At 44.8% G+C, this 16,226-nt stretch overlaps 1 long non-coding RNA gene across 1 annotated transcript; it reads left to right on the forward strand.

The window, feature by feature from the left end:
* The first annotated feature begins 8,097 nt into the window (after window positions 1-8,097).
* LOC135376461 (uncharacterized) lies at window positions 8,098-13,069 on the forward strand. The gene is made up of 3 exons (XR_010417696.1): window positions 8,098-8,152; window positions 10,141-10,195; window positions 12,896-13,069. It is a non-coding gene; the product is annotated as an uncharacterized LOC135376461 (long non-coding RNA).
* The last annotated feature ends 3,157 nt before the right edge of the window (window positions 13,070-16,226 follow it).

A 16,226-nucleotide genomic window follows, 5' to 3' on the forward strand; every position in this document is an offset into this window, starting at 1 on the left:
AAGCAGTTCTGACATGGCGAAACTGCAAGAGTCGAGCAGGTTTGGATGCAGCAGCAGCAGCAGCCGAACTATTCAAAACATTCTACATACTATTCAAACAAGACATACTATCCAAAATTGATTACTATGTCATGTTTTTCTATTTTTTATACCATGAAGTCTTCGTATACTCACATATTCATCTGTTCTGTTGCATTAAAACGAGACTTATGACTGCTGAAGCTAATAAATTACAAACTTTATTTTGTTGTCTTTCCTGTTTGATAGTTCTGGAACTACTTTGCTGCACTGAAAAAAAAATTCCATGGGAAAAAACGTGCAAATGCATGGCAGTTGTATCAATTGTGAACACCGTGGAAAAGACGGGAAAGTGCTTTCGAGATATACGATACAAACTCGTGAAATTCACATGTCGCTATATTCCTACATTACATGTTCACCCCATCTAAAATATGAGACCGTGTTCTTGTTGTTTAATGACTAACCATTATTATGATGGGATACTGTATTATAGAAACATGCACCAGCCTGTAAAAATTACTATCATTTTATGGAATCGTGTTCGACCTGTATCATTATCAGACACCCACACCACATCTTTTGTGTTGACAAAACAATATATTCACTGAAGTGTACAGTGCGGCAGCTTTCTGCAGAACGGCAGCTTGCAACGGCTCTTGAAATCAGGACAAAAACATGAAATTAGGAACATTGAGTGTAAGGCATGAGAGATAAGACATATCTATGTATAAACTGAAGTGCTCAACACACAGGTTGAATCTGTGCACTTGAAAAAACACAATGCACGTACGTTGACAAAATATACGTGAAACAGCACAAGTATGTCTGTTGTGCCTAACTCTGTAGTAGTCAGCTTATCCTAACTACCACATGTGGAAGAAGATGCAAGGAACAATATTAAGACTCACAAATACGGACTCAAAAGCACAATGATAAAAGGTTAAGAGTATATGAAATTTTGGGAAATGTGGACCGAATAGAAATAGTCTGTACCAAATTGCAGACCAAGAAAGGGCTAAAGGAATACCTACCTTTCAACTTTACCCAAGTTTGCGGAGGAGCGATAGAAATAAAAATTAAATTAGGTAAAAATTAGGTAAAAATTAAAAAAGGTAAATTTTTGCTGGTTCCAACTTAAGCCATGCCGCAAAACCTTATTCAGACACAATCATTTCAAGGCTTCCAGTGTGGAACGCTGCCTCTGTTAAGCTATGGAGGTTATATTTCTCCCAGACATGACACAAACTGCGATTACGGAAACCGGATGTGCTTTCAGTTTCCCTCCTGCGTGCCCTAATCGCCTGACCCGGGCGTCCGTAACTCCGATATTGAGGTCTGTTTCCGTCGCAGTACAGCCTTGGACGAAGAAAATAATTGGCATCCGACCCTCGTATCAATTTCTTTGCACATTGTACTATAACTGTACATTGGTTCTTGCTATGCGACAGAGCTATGCGACAGAGCTTGCTATGTGGTGAATAAACACACTGCCGACAGAATTGATAAAATTGCACAACTGCAGGCAAGCTGGTGGATGAAATTCATCGTGGAAAAACTGAGTTTGGGAAAGAGAACGACAGAGTGGACGGCACGACACGAGCAGCTCGAACCGGCAAACATGAATTTTAATCACAGATGTCTCATAGAATAGATGCAAAGGGGAAAGGCCTCCAGTAATCAATAAAGGATAATCCAAATCCAAGCCCATCCTGCCGGCCAGAAGTTGCCATTCAAAGTTGATCAAGTCAGTTCATGTCAATTCCTTCCTGCAAGATGTCCTGAGAAAATCATGCTGTCATTTTGTCATTGTGTTGTCTGCATTATCTAGGCGTGTCTGGTGACTTATTGGTATGGAGTACCCGCAAAACTTGTCGTTGGGAAATTAATATCGCAATTGCCGTCTCAGCCGAAAAATGACACAGGCGAAATGTGTTGTCGTGGTTCTTTGCTTTCCATAATGTCTCCCACAATTTCAATTTAACCATCTCAGTGGAACATTGTGTCAGGCTCCTATGTCGCAATGGTTTTCGTCTGGACAATATATATATGAGGAATGGTATGCTTCATGGTCTTCTTTCTTTGTATTATTACCGACAACTCTGATAATTTTTTTTCAGCTTGCGCATCACAAGCATGCACACAATATGATGATGATGATTCAGTTTTTCTTGGCGCATAAGTATGCACAGAATATCAGCACTGTCCATCTGACGTACGCAGCAAAAGCTCATTCAACAGTGTCATTCTGGGCGAGAATTCCGTAATGCACTGCAATTCTCAGCGCAGGTACACAGAGACGCATGCTTTGCCTAGCGCAATAGCTCTAGCGCTTCACACGAGAAGATGTTTCGACGGGGAGTCAGGACAGTATCAAATGTGTTGCAATAGGACCGTTGGTAGTTGGAGCATTGGTCAAACAGGCTGAGTTAGACTGGTTAGATGCGGAATGAAGTCATTCGTTGTCACATTTGCTTACAGAAATGCTCCGGTGCATCAGCAGAAAGTACGTCACACACGGCACATTCAAAAAACTTACGCTCTTTGCGTCGTCAGATTGGAGGCCATGATTGTATAATTACTTGACACATCACTACATCAGTATTGCATGCAGTGGCGCGAGCTGTGCTGTGATTGTTTCGAGTGTGGTATCCCACTGTCTTCTCCCTCGCCATGCACGCAGGCGTTATTTCTACGCCTAAGCGATCGTAGACACACCGACCACCGACGCACACAAAATATCAGAGTAGTCACATATGTAGTTAAAGAACTGCATCCTAGTAGATGCGAAATAGTTTTAACAAATTGCGGTTGTGATGTAGTTACACTTGTAGTTGAACTACAATTTGACGCAGTAGTTAGTAGTTATAATTAAACAACTAAAATGTAGTTACAGCACATCTCTGCATACAGTCTAAACCTCGTGACGGATAGGTGCCAGTAGACTTCAAGAGGTCCGCGGTGCCTGCGAAAGCTGCAGGTGCTCCCTGTCCCCTGAAACAACTGGTACGAAATCCCGGCTTACGTCAGGAGCCACAGTGTACCGGACCTATTGAAGGGTTACTCCTACCCACTAATACGCGATACACTTTGTGCCTCTGGAGCTCCCTAACAGAAAAATAACATCCAGGCTTCGCAAAAAAAATGGAAGAAAATGCACCAAGGACATCGAACTTGAAAGACTAAATTTTATTGGCGTGCACATTAAATTGCATCCAGTAAGTCATCAGAGTGTCTACCAACCGGGAAAACCTGGAAAACATTTTGATGTGACTGGAAAAGTCAGGGGATTGTCCGGGAATTTGCCCAAAAAGCAGCTGAAGTCAGGGAAAATCGCAGACAAGTGCCGTGATGATGCGCGGCGAATCGCAAGTGCCGACCGGTGGTTGAGCGGCGATGCCGCAGCAACGTTCCCGCGAGTAGGAGTTCGCCAGTACGGTAAGCTCTGAGGCAGAAGAGTAGGATATCCTCACGAATACGTAATAAATGGTCTGGTTTATGATGGACCTGTATCAAAACATAGGAGTAGGCACTAAGTTCCCTTTTGTTTCTGGCAGTACATTTGCTTGAAATAGTCAGAGAAAACCTGGAAAAGTCAGGGAATTTGATGGCTGTAGTTTCGTAGACACCCTGGCCATCGTTTGCCGAATGGAAAGCATACACGTTACACTAATCCCAACACGCACATATGAAGCACACGTTGCACGGACACACAACCCATCCGATGCACCAGGCAGTTCTCCAAAAATCGAACACATAATCCTCGAAACTTCGAACTTCGAACTGGCTTCCTCTGCAAAGTTCAATCAAGATCATCCTTACTGACGAACACGACAGTTCCTCAAACGAAATGACCGACGAACAACTGTCCAAGCAAGGGTTACCAGACGCGCTTCGATGTTAGAAGCAGTTGCAATTTTGTACAGGTATGTGTGACCGTTGACACAGGAAACAACCTGTAAACGAACCGAGGTGAATATCAGGATGATATTGTCCTAACGTGAATGCTGGAACAGTATATCATTTTGTATCTCACCTCCCTGCAATCGATGCAGTCCCACGCTCACCTATAACAAAAGAATACAATTATCCTCACTTGTACTGTACATCGTCGTGTAATAGGGCAGTGTACCGCCTCAGCGGCGGTGAATCGCGACACCCCATCACCATCCAATGTATGTATGTATGTATGTATGTATGTATGTATGTATGTATGTATGTATGTATGTATGCATGTATGCATGTATGCATGCATGTATGTATGTATGTATGTATGTATGTATGTATGTATGTATGTATGTATGTATGTGTGTATGTATGTATGTGTGTATGTGTGTGTGTGTGTGTGTGTGTGTGTGTGTGTGTCTGTGCGTGCGTGCGTGCGTGTGTGCGTGTGCGTGTGTGTGTGTGCGCGCGTCGCTTCACCCGCGTAGCCGATCCTCTCTTGTGACCATTCGAAATGCTCCCACCGTCTGCAACAGAACATACTTCGATGGTTAAAGACAAGTAAAACGCAGGCGCTATACGATACATCACTGTTACGTTGACTTACCTTTCTTGTACTCAAGAAAACGTAACACTGATCTAACGTATAGCGCCTGCGTTTTACTTGTCTTTAACCATCGAAGTATGTTCTGTTGCAGACGGTGGACGTTAACGTAAAGCCTTAAGTAAACGTCGTAAAAAGTTAAGTCTGTACTCAAAAGTACGGTTGTCATGCTCCTCAACGGTGAGGTTGCGGGCGAGAAAGCAAGGAGGAATGCACAGCGGAGGAATACGCCGCGCCATCCATGTCACTCCTCAACGGCAGAGCGCGGAGGAACGTAGTATGCTCTAACAACGGCACACATATTCCGCCGCCACACACATTATTGAACAAGCAAATGAGTACACGGCTCATGAAGCACACATATTATTCAGCGGGCACAAAGCCGTCGCATACCGACGTGACGGTTGACCGGGTCGATCGGGAGCGCTGTCCTTGCTGTTTGATAACTGTTACGGCTGTCCCCAAACGGTTACGGCTGTGTACCTGCTGTACTTTCTGAGGGAACACTTTAACCGGCTCGTGTCCGTCAGAGGATTTAGAGTGCACGCCATGTTGGAAACGTTCCATATGCTACCCACATAAGTGAACTCTTTTCAGGGAAAGGTGTGCTCCCTTCAGCTGTATGATTTAAACGTTCTTCGAACGTATAGAAACAGTCTAGAACGAAACAATACAGAGTTTCTTACGCTGTGCAGTATGCGAACGCCTCCAGAGCATCATTACAACATTCGGGAAAGAAATATATGGTTTACACACTTTCCGCGAACAACTCAGTGTATAACCGCTTTCCAGTAATGCCACGTATCATCTTTGAAGCGACCACACGGAACAGTAACAACGGACGGCGAGGCGTCGATCGACGTGTTGAGATCCACGACACGCCGCGCTGATTGGCAAGCGATCCTTCCAGAAGCATCTGCTTCTTCGCTCGCATCAGTCCCAAGGATGGGCCGGCGGCCTTGGAGAAGCTTCGGTATTTCCTCCTGTCTACCGACGCGTGTTTTCTACAGTGTTCACCGCTGTGTATAAAAGCTTGTGAGCTCCCTGTCGGAGCATTCTTTAGCGTGGCTCTGTTTGAGAGCTACCGCTCTTGTGTGTGGTAACCAGCTAAGCACCTGAATGTTCGACGATTCGTGACGATTCGATTTTACGATTCGCCGTCTCCCTCGTCTGTTTTCATCCGTGACAATATCACATATGCTAACATTATGATACAGTCTAATAGTCTAATACAGAAACATAAATATAAATCTCATGTCTCAAAGTAAATTAAAAGAACACTTTATGAATAAAGATGCTCCAGGTTGCTCCAGGGTCAACACAACAACAACAACAACATAGATGAATGGATGATGATGTGGGATGTTTCCCTGCGTTGGGTGCAGGACCCTACCCCATTCCAAAGAGGTTCATATGAGAGGATGACGAGGGAAGGAAATCCCTACAGTTCGTGAAGGAGGCCGGTGGCCCTCAGAAAGGAAAGAAAAGCGTGCAAGGTATACAGAGTGCACTTTTTTTCTAATGCAGTGTGACTCGTCGCCTACGGTGGACGTTTCCCAGTAATTGTTGTCGCAAAAAGTAAATAACGGCTCCAAAGAGACCCAATATTCACTGCACTCTTTCACGCTCGTGGCTCGCGCTGCGATGTCGCGGCGACAATAGCTGCACGCCATTTTGACGTCTCGCACCGTGAACCATGTTCCATTTCATGTGCGCACTATGTACTCAGTGCTGTATTGATCCCTGAGGTCGGCGCGATGTTTCCGCAACTGGTTCCTTCGCGAGCTGCAGCTTGCCTAAGTGGGGCCCATCATTGGCTAGAGGAACGAAGTCTCTCCCACCCCCAGCGCCTAGAATACGGTGTTCGTACGTTCGGTGGCGCAAGCACTGAAGAAGCCCAAGCCCAAGTACCAGGACCTGGCAAAAAAAAGACAGGTACGTGTCTGTCGCTGTCACCGCCGTTGGAAATTTGAATAGGAAGAATAGTCAACGGTCAACAGCAACCGCCGTAGTGTCCTCTTATGGGAGGATTCCGAAGATAATACCCCTTTCTACAACGCAAAGAACGCTGGGCAAATACGGCCTTTCTTCTCGTTTCTGAAGAATACGGATGATTACACCGTCAAAAAACTGTTCTTCAAACTGTTGCAGTGGAATCGAACGTTATGCCACGCTCGTACGAAGCGATCAAGCGTGTGTCAGTTTTAACAGACAACCACTTTGTGATAATGCATTTGTTCTAACAGTGCACATCCCACCCCCATGCACATTACTCTCATGTGTTTTTATTTCTGCTTTTGTTTTCCTTCGTCCCTCTCATTCTTCTGTCGTCATTTTATTTCTGTCTTCCAATTATCTTCTATTTCCTTTCTAATTATGTACTTGTGGAATAGTTAGCTGACACATCGTTTGGCTGACCTTTCCTATTTTGTGTGATAGCACGCTTGCATCAGCCTGGCTGACATTTAAGCGTATCTTTTGCTTTCTATTAAATATATACCCGCCTCGTTGTATATCCCCTCCTTATCTTTTTCTTTTGTGTTTTAATAATTATACCCCCCATTAGATCTTTACAGCAGCCGTGGCTCGCGAAGCGACGTGAACAGTGCTTACATTATTTCACGATTAAGACAATCAGCGCTACGCAATTTATATTTGTCAATTTTCTCTCCATTATACCCGTTATCAACGTTGACTACAGCTTTACTTCCTCACTAAATTTATTTTGCTTTTTATAATATTCAATAATAGGGACGATTTGCTTTATGGGAACTTTTTATTGGAGACAAGATTGTTCATATTAACGAGGCATGACTGCGCCTCACTTGTAAGACATGTAGCATATGTATAAAAACGAGCGGTAGAATTGGCATGTACGCTGCAATAAATAACAACCACAACCTAGCTTGCCGCAATTACAAACACATTGCACAATCATTTAGTCACACTGCGCTCTCGCATATTGACACAGGTAATATTCCTACAATTTATAACGGCTCAAAGAACTACTAGTATGCATCACTGTACTGAGGATATGATATGAAATTGACCTAGTGACACTTGTGACGGGGTCCTAAAAACATTACTCGTGAAGTGTTCTATCGTGTTTCGTATGAGAACTACCTGTTGTGTTAAATGTAATGGAGTAACTAGCCGCCGTCGTGTTTTACCATTATACCTGACTGAGATCAAATCAGCAAACGGGAGTTTCTGTTGAGTTTTTTCAGCGAGGAATATTCAAACATTGCAGGGTACGCAAGGAAGAATGTGAGCAGTATCTTTATACACCCTGTGCGTTGGTAACTCAGTCAGAAACAAACTCTTCGTTGGTTGAGCAAGAACATTCCATTAGGAAGAGACTAACCGTGTGGTATGCATTATTGGGAAAAGCCGACGAGATTGGCCCATTTTCACTGGCCAATGGAGCAGCGTCACGCGCCATATTCAGTTAATCGTACCCAATAAAGCATCAGCTACGCACTCTTTAATATAAGAAAAATAAGTTACGCCCACATACTGCTCAATATAATAGAGCAGCCGACCCCGCATCGGCAAAGGCATCGTAAAGCCATACAAGTACGTCCGGTAAGTCACTCTCAACTCTTCCGCTCCTTATAGGACGGGTTTCCTAGAAGTCAAACATTGTTTAGCTGCATGCGCAGTAGTCTGTATCAGAAATGCAGTGCAAGTCGCGATCATCGCCCTTTGAGTTCATTACGTTTAGCTGCGCATACGGTGGCCATAATACACGAACAATAATTAATTGCAATTTGATACATCGACTTTCATTTTCAACGGTCAACAGTGGACAAAAAACTGCTCAGGTATTCCGATGCACGGGTACCTATTCAAATATCTAGTCACTGAATATTTCCCACTTTTCGGGAAGGGTTGCGTTTACAGGCCTCGAGCCAGTTCTAGTTACGTTTCCTTCTAGAGTACAAAAGGGGAAGCTAAATGCCCGAGTACATACTTCACCTAACAAAACTGCTTTTTTTCCTATAAGAATATAAAGTAGGCCAGTAAAACGGACATAGAGGAGTAATTCACCCCACAGATTCATAATTATGGCAGAAATTGAATTTAAAGTACGTCGCAAAAAGCGACTGTGCGCAACGGAGGTGGAGAGTAGAGGCCTGCATGGGTCGACTTTTTCCTGCCCGAACCGGACCGCTCCTTCATGTTTTTATGCAGCCCGACCCTGTGAGTTGAGCAAGGCTCTGCCCGGTGACTCACCTAGCAGATCCAGGCCTATTATTGCAAGCTGTGACGTACGCGTTTCTAGCATTTATCAAACAAATTTATAAGCGAAGTTATATGAAGAGAAAACACTGTCACAAACATACAAAAACTGTCGGGTTAACACCACAACAGCACGAGGCCAAATTAAATCGAGAACGTACGTGGGCAAGCGCACTGTTACAGTTACACTGCCAGGTTTTCTTCGAGGTGGAGGATGGTGTCAACAAACTCGTTCTCCCAATCTCTACCTCTCTCACTAAGCTTTGCGAACTTGAGTGTCAAATACGTGAGGAGTCAGGTGCAATGTGAAGTTGCTTTGACAGTGTTATGAGGGGTCCAACCCTACGCACGATGCACTGTCCTTTGCATGTTTTTGCAAATATATGCACGGGAATGGCACAAGCACGTGATGATATGAGCTAATAGTCCTCAATTGTGTCGAAAACGCTGCGTGAACCGGTCGAACCTGCCTCTCGGAAACATTTTTGTCTGCCCGAGCTCGTCCCACCTCGCGGCGCTGACGTCTTTTGTTGGTCCGGGACCGGCCCGACCCACAGCGATGTCGTATTTTTTAGGCCTGACCCGGAGCCAATAACAAGCCCGGCCCGGCCCGCGGGCTGGGTGGGGGCCCGTGTCCGTGCAGGGCTCTAGTAGAGAGCAGTACCAGCCTGTAACCTTGCTCTGACGCAGCAATGTCCGCGCTCGCTGATTCGTTTAGAATATCATCCGCTAGTCAGCTTTTCAAGCACTGAGGAACCGTTGCCCAGAGGGAGGCTGCCTCGGGACAATGAAGTCCTTCATGCCCACGGTGACACTTACAATTTCTAATCCCCCCGAGGGAACAGGTTTAAGGACAACAAACGAAGAAAGCCGTCATGCACAAAAAGATAAAAACAGGCGCTGACATCGACTGACTGCGCAGACGCTATGACGTCATAAGTCATCCCTCCCCTCCTTGTTCTCCCCAGGGGGTGCGCCGAGCGTGAACCAGGGCAAGTGTGTTTGAGTACGTCCTTTTTTTTTTAAGAAAAAAACTGCATCCATCAAAACATTTTGTGCTGTCCGGCAAATTGGCGCCTATACTTTCTTCAGATGCCTTAGACTGAAAATATTTTGGATGGCCCTCTGTAGCGTTTGCTGGATGGAGGAGTAAACTAGAGGGGATGTACACATTATATTATATATATTATCATGTCTATTGCTCTTAAGGCTATTGCTATGTTACGATGTACTCGATGCACTCATTCAGATCTGGAAGTTGTCTTCCTCTCGATAACTGACGTATAAATATGAGAAGACAATTGACGCTATTGTTTTTCTGCTTGTTACAGCATCCCATCAAGATGAAGTTGTGCGTGGTTGTCTTCGTTCTTGCCACTCTACTATGTAAGTAAAAAAAAAATCACACATCAAATGAGACGGCGACGTCGTTATCCCCGTTACAGGCTTATCCCGTTCTTCTTGTTTCAGTAAACACAAAGCTAGGGTGAAGCAGCCATTACAACCGCGAAACCTTTTCTTACATTCTTGTCGCGGTTAATGGAAACGCGCTCACTGGGGATGGTGTTTAATTAAAATCTCCGATGATTATATGCTAAGTGCTCCGTGAGCAACAGCTAATGAGCAAGTAAAGTCATCTGGATTCCTACGCGAAGGGCAGGAGAAGTCAGCCAGGAAGGACGGGTCGCTATTCCACTCGGGAAGCAGTTGGACGTTTCACATGTGTATCGCGTGACTCTCCCGTAACTTCGATTTCTGGATGCTTTGCAGAAGTCTTCCGAAACGGTTTTAATTATCCCTCCTGCACGAACAGAAGCACGGTACAACTATTTGGTGCGACATGCGATTAAACATCACATATCTGCACATGCACACAGTTATTCGTTCCTGCAAGCTCGTTGTAAAGTTTGCATCGTTTCATACACATACGGTACGCAGTCGTGTATCTCGTACCCGGAATTCAAATAACCGGAAAGCCTGGCACCGCAATAGGAAGACTGGGAACGTTCCACTTCCCAAATGTTCGCATGTGTTCGCTTCATTCTCAAACGACTGCCCCATTTCTTTGGCAAAGCAGCGGTGAGCCTGTTTCGGTTCCAAGGCTGATTTCCCTTCATCCACAAGGCAGTAGAGTGGAGTGTGGTCAGCGCTTTGGAGAAAATATCGTGCATACATCTTACGGAACCTATCCGCAATGACAGGACCTTTGTGACCTTGAGTGCTACATGCTGGTGCATGTATTGCCCTTCCTGACGTTTTACGACACTGCCATGTTGTACCTTTCTTCAGGCTACGAACAAGAGGCGCTTTCGGTAAATCAAAATTATTCAAGATTGGAATTCTGGACAACGCAAATTGCATACATCGTCAGCAAATCAAAACTATCACACATCCTGCTTCATTGATGTGCATATGTTGGGGTGCGGGAGAGATAACTTGGCCATTTCAGGAATTGTGCCGTGGATGACGTCCTGTATCCCAGAGACTCTTTAACGGAAAGACTCCAAAATTCGCAGTCTCGTCTGCTTTCTTCAGGAGCCTGGCGTCGCTCAAAGTTTATGAGTACTACTCGGACTTCTCACCAATTTTAGATCTGACCGCCCTAGACCTTAACTTTCGTACGTCATCATTGTAACATCTGTTATCACATCATCTCATCTCATCCTGGCTCCAGTTGTGACGCTGCCAGAATAAGTGAGGCCAAAAGTGTCAAGCCGGTTTTTGTGACGACCGCCACCGCCGCCATGTCGTCTAGAATTTGAGGATAACTTTCAATGTTCATAGTTCCACTGAGAACCTCCAGCCGCAAATGTCTATACGACAAGAAGCAGCTAAATACGATGCTATCCGGAGGGTAGCAGTACACAATATGGCTACACGAACGAAGCTTCAAAACTTCAAAGGACACATGTGTATCATTTGATATATAACAAAAAATGTTTTTCCTTGCAGCACTGGGCGCGAAGGAAGCCATTGCTAAGTGTGATTAAGAACTTGTGAAAAGTTACGGGCAATCATAAAAATTCCTAACATGTAGAGTCCTGCATACTGTGCTATCGTTCGCTGACCGGGGTATACCGGTATCCCACAGTTAAGAATACACATGTTCAATATGCCAGGCGTTAAGAATCCCAAATCGGCGCAGTCTAATGCCGGGACTGCCTATAATATGCGGGGATACTGAGTTGAGTTCAGCTTGAATGTGAAAAAAAGGTAGAAATTGGTTTTGTAACCTGTCGAATTCTGCTACTCCCATAAACAACCCCTGAATAAATTAACGCTACAGAAAGGAAAAAGAAAACTGAAAAGATGAAAGGAGAAAAACATTAGGCCACCCGGTCAGCGAACTGTATGTGCACATGCGTAGCTGCATCCCCTAGAAGTGAAACTGAAAGGAATTGCGAGAAGCTGTAGCAGGAGACGAACTCGACGACACATGCCAAGAACGCGGTGCCAGAATACAGATTCGGAAAATTTGACACGCTCACAGCTCACTATGAAGTTGACAAGTGCTTCTTGCTTCTTCTCAATCTCTTCTTGGTTTCCCATACACCCAGCACTTTGACTATATCGGATGTTCTATATTACGAAGTATGCAAACTTGAACCCACCTTGGTCTTAGTACAGCACTACATCCCGCGCGTATATAACTGGGGTGACCACAAGCTAACGAACGTCACTTGGTTTTGTGGTGCACCAGCGTGCCCACCATGCTAAGCATAAATTCGCTAAATCGACTTCGAAACACGCGAATGAAACGCGCAAGCTGCTATGTGATACCTTACTTGGAAACACGGCCCCGGTATTCCGTGAAATGTGCTACTTTTGTTAAGTCATTTGCAGATACTAGATAATATGCCACATAGGTACATGGTCATGCTTTGTGTTTAGTGACATTCTTTTATTCATTGTGCTACCCTCCTCTATAATGCCTTCGAGGCCCTGAGTGTACGTGAATAAATTAATAAACAAACAATGCTCAACATCATAGGTGTGAGTAAATTTTTGTTAGGATAGTGATTTCATCACCTCTGTGGTCATAAGTAGTACACTTGTTCAGAATATGTATATTTTTTTTATTCGCAGCGGTTGCCTTCTCCGAATGCCCGGGAGAGCTGAAATTCCTTGCGATTATGGGATGTGCGCTCGAAGCGGAGGAAGATCCTAAGCTCCAAGCCGCCTTCAGGGACAAGGATTTATCAAACCCTGCTTTCGTTAAGGCAACATGCTGGTATGCACATGATCTCGATATATACATACGCATATTTTCACTTGCCCCGTAATACGTAGCGGTGTACGGTCCGATAATGAAAACCATACTTCTGGGAAAACTTAAAAAATTGAATAGGAACATCATATTATAGCACACCTCACATGCAGACTGGAAAGAAAATTGGACTAACAACTGCGTAATCATACACGAATATATTCTGCGCACACCTGCTAATTACATATGCGCTAATTGTCTGCCGCTCCGTAATGGAATATGCATATAAAATGGTTAAAAAGTAAGCGAGCTGGTGGCTAAGATCCATGACGAAAACCCGAGACTGGGAAAAAGACGAAAGACAGACGACACAACACAATGACTTTGTGTTGTGTCGTCTGTCTTTCGTCTTTTTCCCAGTCTCGGGTTTTCGTCATGGAATATGTATCACCAGGCCTACCGTTAATGCCACACCAAGAAAAAAGCCGTCTAACTACCGTTCTACTCTCGACATACATCACTTCTGGGTGCACGAATCTTTCTGTACTGAATCTTATGCGTATGTAGTAGGCACCAACGACAAATCTCACAGAAGCTCTAACCGAGAAGTACGAGCGCTTGCGACCCAACTTTGTTCCCGAGGCTTTTCAATCTGTCTCTGCTGGGTCCCCAGCCACACTGGGATCCCGGGGAATGAACGAGCCGACCGTGAGGCTCGGCGAGCGTTGGCACAAGAGGAGTCAGCTCTAGGACTACCCTACCAAGACATCCTGCCAGTGTTAAAGAGAGCTGTCTGCACACAGTGGCAGCAGGAGTGGGACATGGAAGAAAATAACAAGCTACACCTCACACAGCCACACGTTTCCCCCCCGCATCGGACTGAACACATCAACAGATCATCCGAAGTTCTTTACGCGAGATTGAGGATTGGACACACATGGCTTACGCATCACCACCTACTCAGAGGTCAGGATCCGCCAGCTTGTGCGCACTGCGGTGACAGCTTGACTGTCTTGCACGTACTGGCATCCTGCCCTCACTTCGAACACCAACGCCAACAGTATTTCACCGCATTCTACAGATACCATGTCCCACTCCACCCAGCCCTTCTACTGGGTGACACTCCTCTTGTGCCGTTTGATAACGTCATTAAATTTCTGACCACATGTGGGTTTCTTAGTCAGATGTAGATGATAAGCATTGCTCCGCTTTTATCCAATATCACTGAACTCATGTAAATATCTCATTGTCACACATTGTCACACTAGCTTGCTTGTTGTCGTCATCCTCTTCTCTCTCTTATCCTCGTCAATATCATCGCTCATACCTGTAGATAGATTTTAACTACCACACACTCTCTCTCACATCATCTTTCCCATAATCATCTCCGACACGCTCACCATGGTTTTGGCGCTCTATGGCCTTTGTTGCCTTTGTGCCATTAAACACATCAATCAATCAATCAATCAATCAATCTAACATACGTTATTTGAAAGTTGCGCAAACGTATATCAAACAATGGGCCCAGAGTAGGCGGCCTACCAGTTGCCCAGCAGCAGTCGGCGCGGGCGGAGAGCGCCATTGTTGACCACCGTTTGGGTTCCTGGTTTTCAGCGATTATATTTTCTTAAATTCCGTGTGAAAGAATGCAGGTATTTTAAAAGCTGGAAGCAATGGTCATGCTTGCCAGCTGGACATTCCAGAGAGTGCACTTGTTAACGGTTTAATCGCCTTCGCCGAACGCATTAAGATGTTTCTAGTGGACGACTATATGCCGTTTTCATTGAATACTCTAGTCAAGAACCCTTATCGTCATTGGCTGTCCCTCCGTGGAAAAGTCAAATATGAGAGGATGTGTTGCATGAAGTTGGCCGGGATGTCTTTTGGAGTAGAGAAAGCAAAAACTTACATCAAAGAGAGCGACAAATAGTTGACCCGGACAGATCACTTTGCCGTATGTCGGTGATGTCATGAAAACCGTAACGTTGGCCATGAGGGATGACCAAAAGTGAAGCCTTAGGGTCTTTGCTTATGTTGTTATTTTGTTTCGGTGTCCACGCACAGAAATAAAAGTGCGAGTTTATTGAGAGCATACACTGAGTGGTTAGTGGTTCTGGAGCGAAAGGCTAAACAGATAGAGAGAGGTGGTAGACCCCCATCTGTTGTAATTGCAACAGCGCAATAACAACAAGAGCTTTATTGTGATATGATGAATATGGAGTTTCACCGCAACGGGAGATTATCTACCCCATTGCTGGTGGTGATGTGGATAATGAAATAATGATTCCCTCATTGGTGGGACGGATTTGGCCAGGGACCAATCAATTTTCAGAGAAAGAGGGGACGAGAGTCCAGCTGATTGAGAGACCCGGAGAGTGCGGTTTGGAAGGTTGGTCAAATAAACCTTGTGGTAAAACATGTGATTCCCAACATTCACAAACACAGAAGAACAGCAAGAGGGAAACAGTATGTGAAAATGTGCTTCGAAAGAGAAAGACTTGGTAAAACACATCCATTGCTAGTATAGGCGCAGCTGTGTTTCGTTAACCTCCTTTAATGTTCGTCCATGGTGACAAAGCCTCGGAGTTTTCTGGATGTGTTCGCCAGCGAAGACTTTTAGTATAGCGTATGCTGTCGCCTTTGCGTAGGTACGGGATCTGCGTTGGTGGTTCTGCGCAACGTACGAAACTCTATTTCTGTTATGGGCGTTCGCAGAACCTTCAACGATGTGTACGATGCTCTTACGTACCTACGATGTACTAAGGCTCTGTATTGGGTCGCGTAACATTCAGTTATTTGCTTTGCATTGCTTGTTTCTGATTGTGGAGCGAAGAAATTTCTTGGCTCGCTTGCTGGTGAGGAATGCAAGGTGATAACGTGATGGTGATCATGGTAAGGATATGGTGAATGCAAGGTGATGCATGTAAGATCAGGCAGGCTGGCCCGCACGTAGTAGTAGATTTTGCCTGAAGAGTTATTTGTTGTTGGCCGATATCTCTAGCTGGAAACAACGGCTGAAACAAACGGCTGGCATGTGGTCGGAAGGCTGACTTCGGAGCTCTGTAACGCCGACGCCTTGCAAATAATGCAACATGTTTCTTTCCTTTTCTTTTTTTCATATTCTGCAGCCACACCCTTTAGACGGTAACGAAAAAATATCTACACGCGAAATAATCCGGCTCTTCGAAATGGGCTCGAAGGTGTGATTTA

Source organism: Ornithodoros turicata, unplaced genomic scaffold (genome assembly GCF_037126465.1).
Source record: "Ornithodoros turicata isolate Travis unplaced genomic scaffold, ASM3712646v1 ctg00001110.1, whole genome shotgun sequence".
Classification (NCBI taxonomy): domain Eukaryota; kingdom Metazoa; phylum Arthropoda; class Arachnida; order Ixodida; family Argasidae; genus Ornithodoros; species Ornithodoros turicata.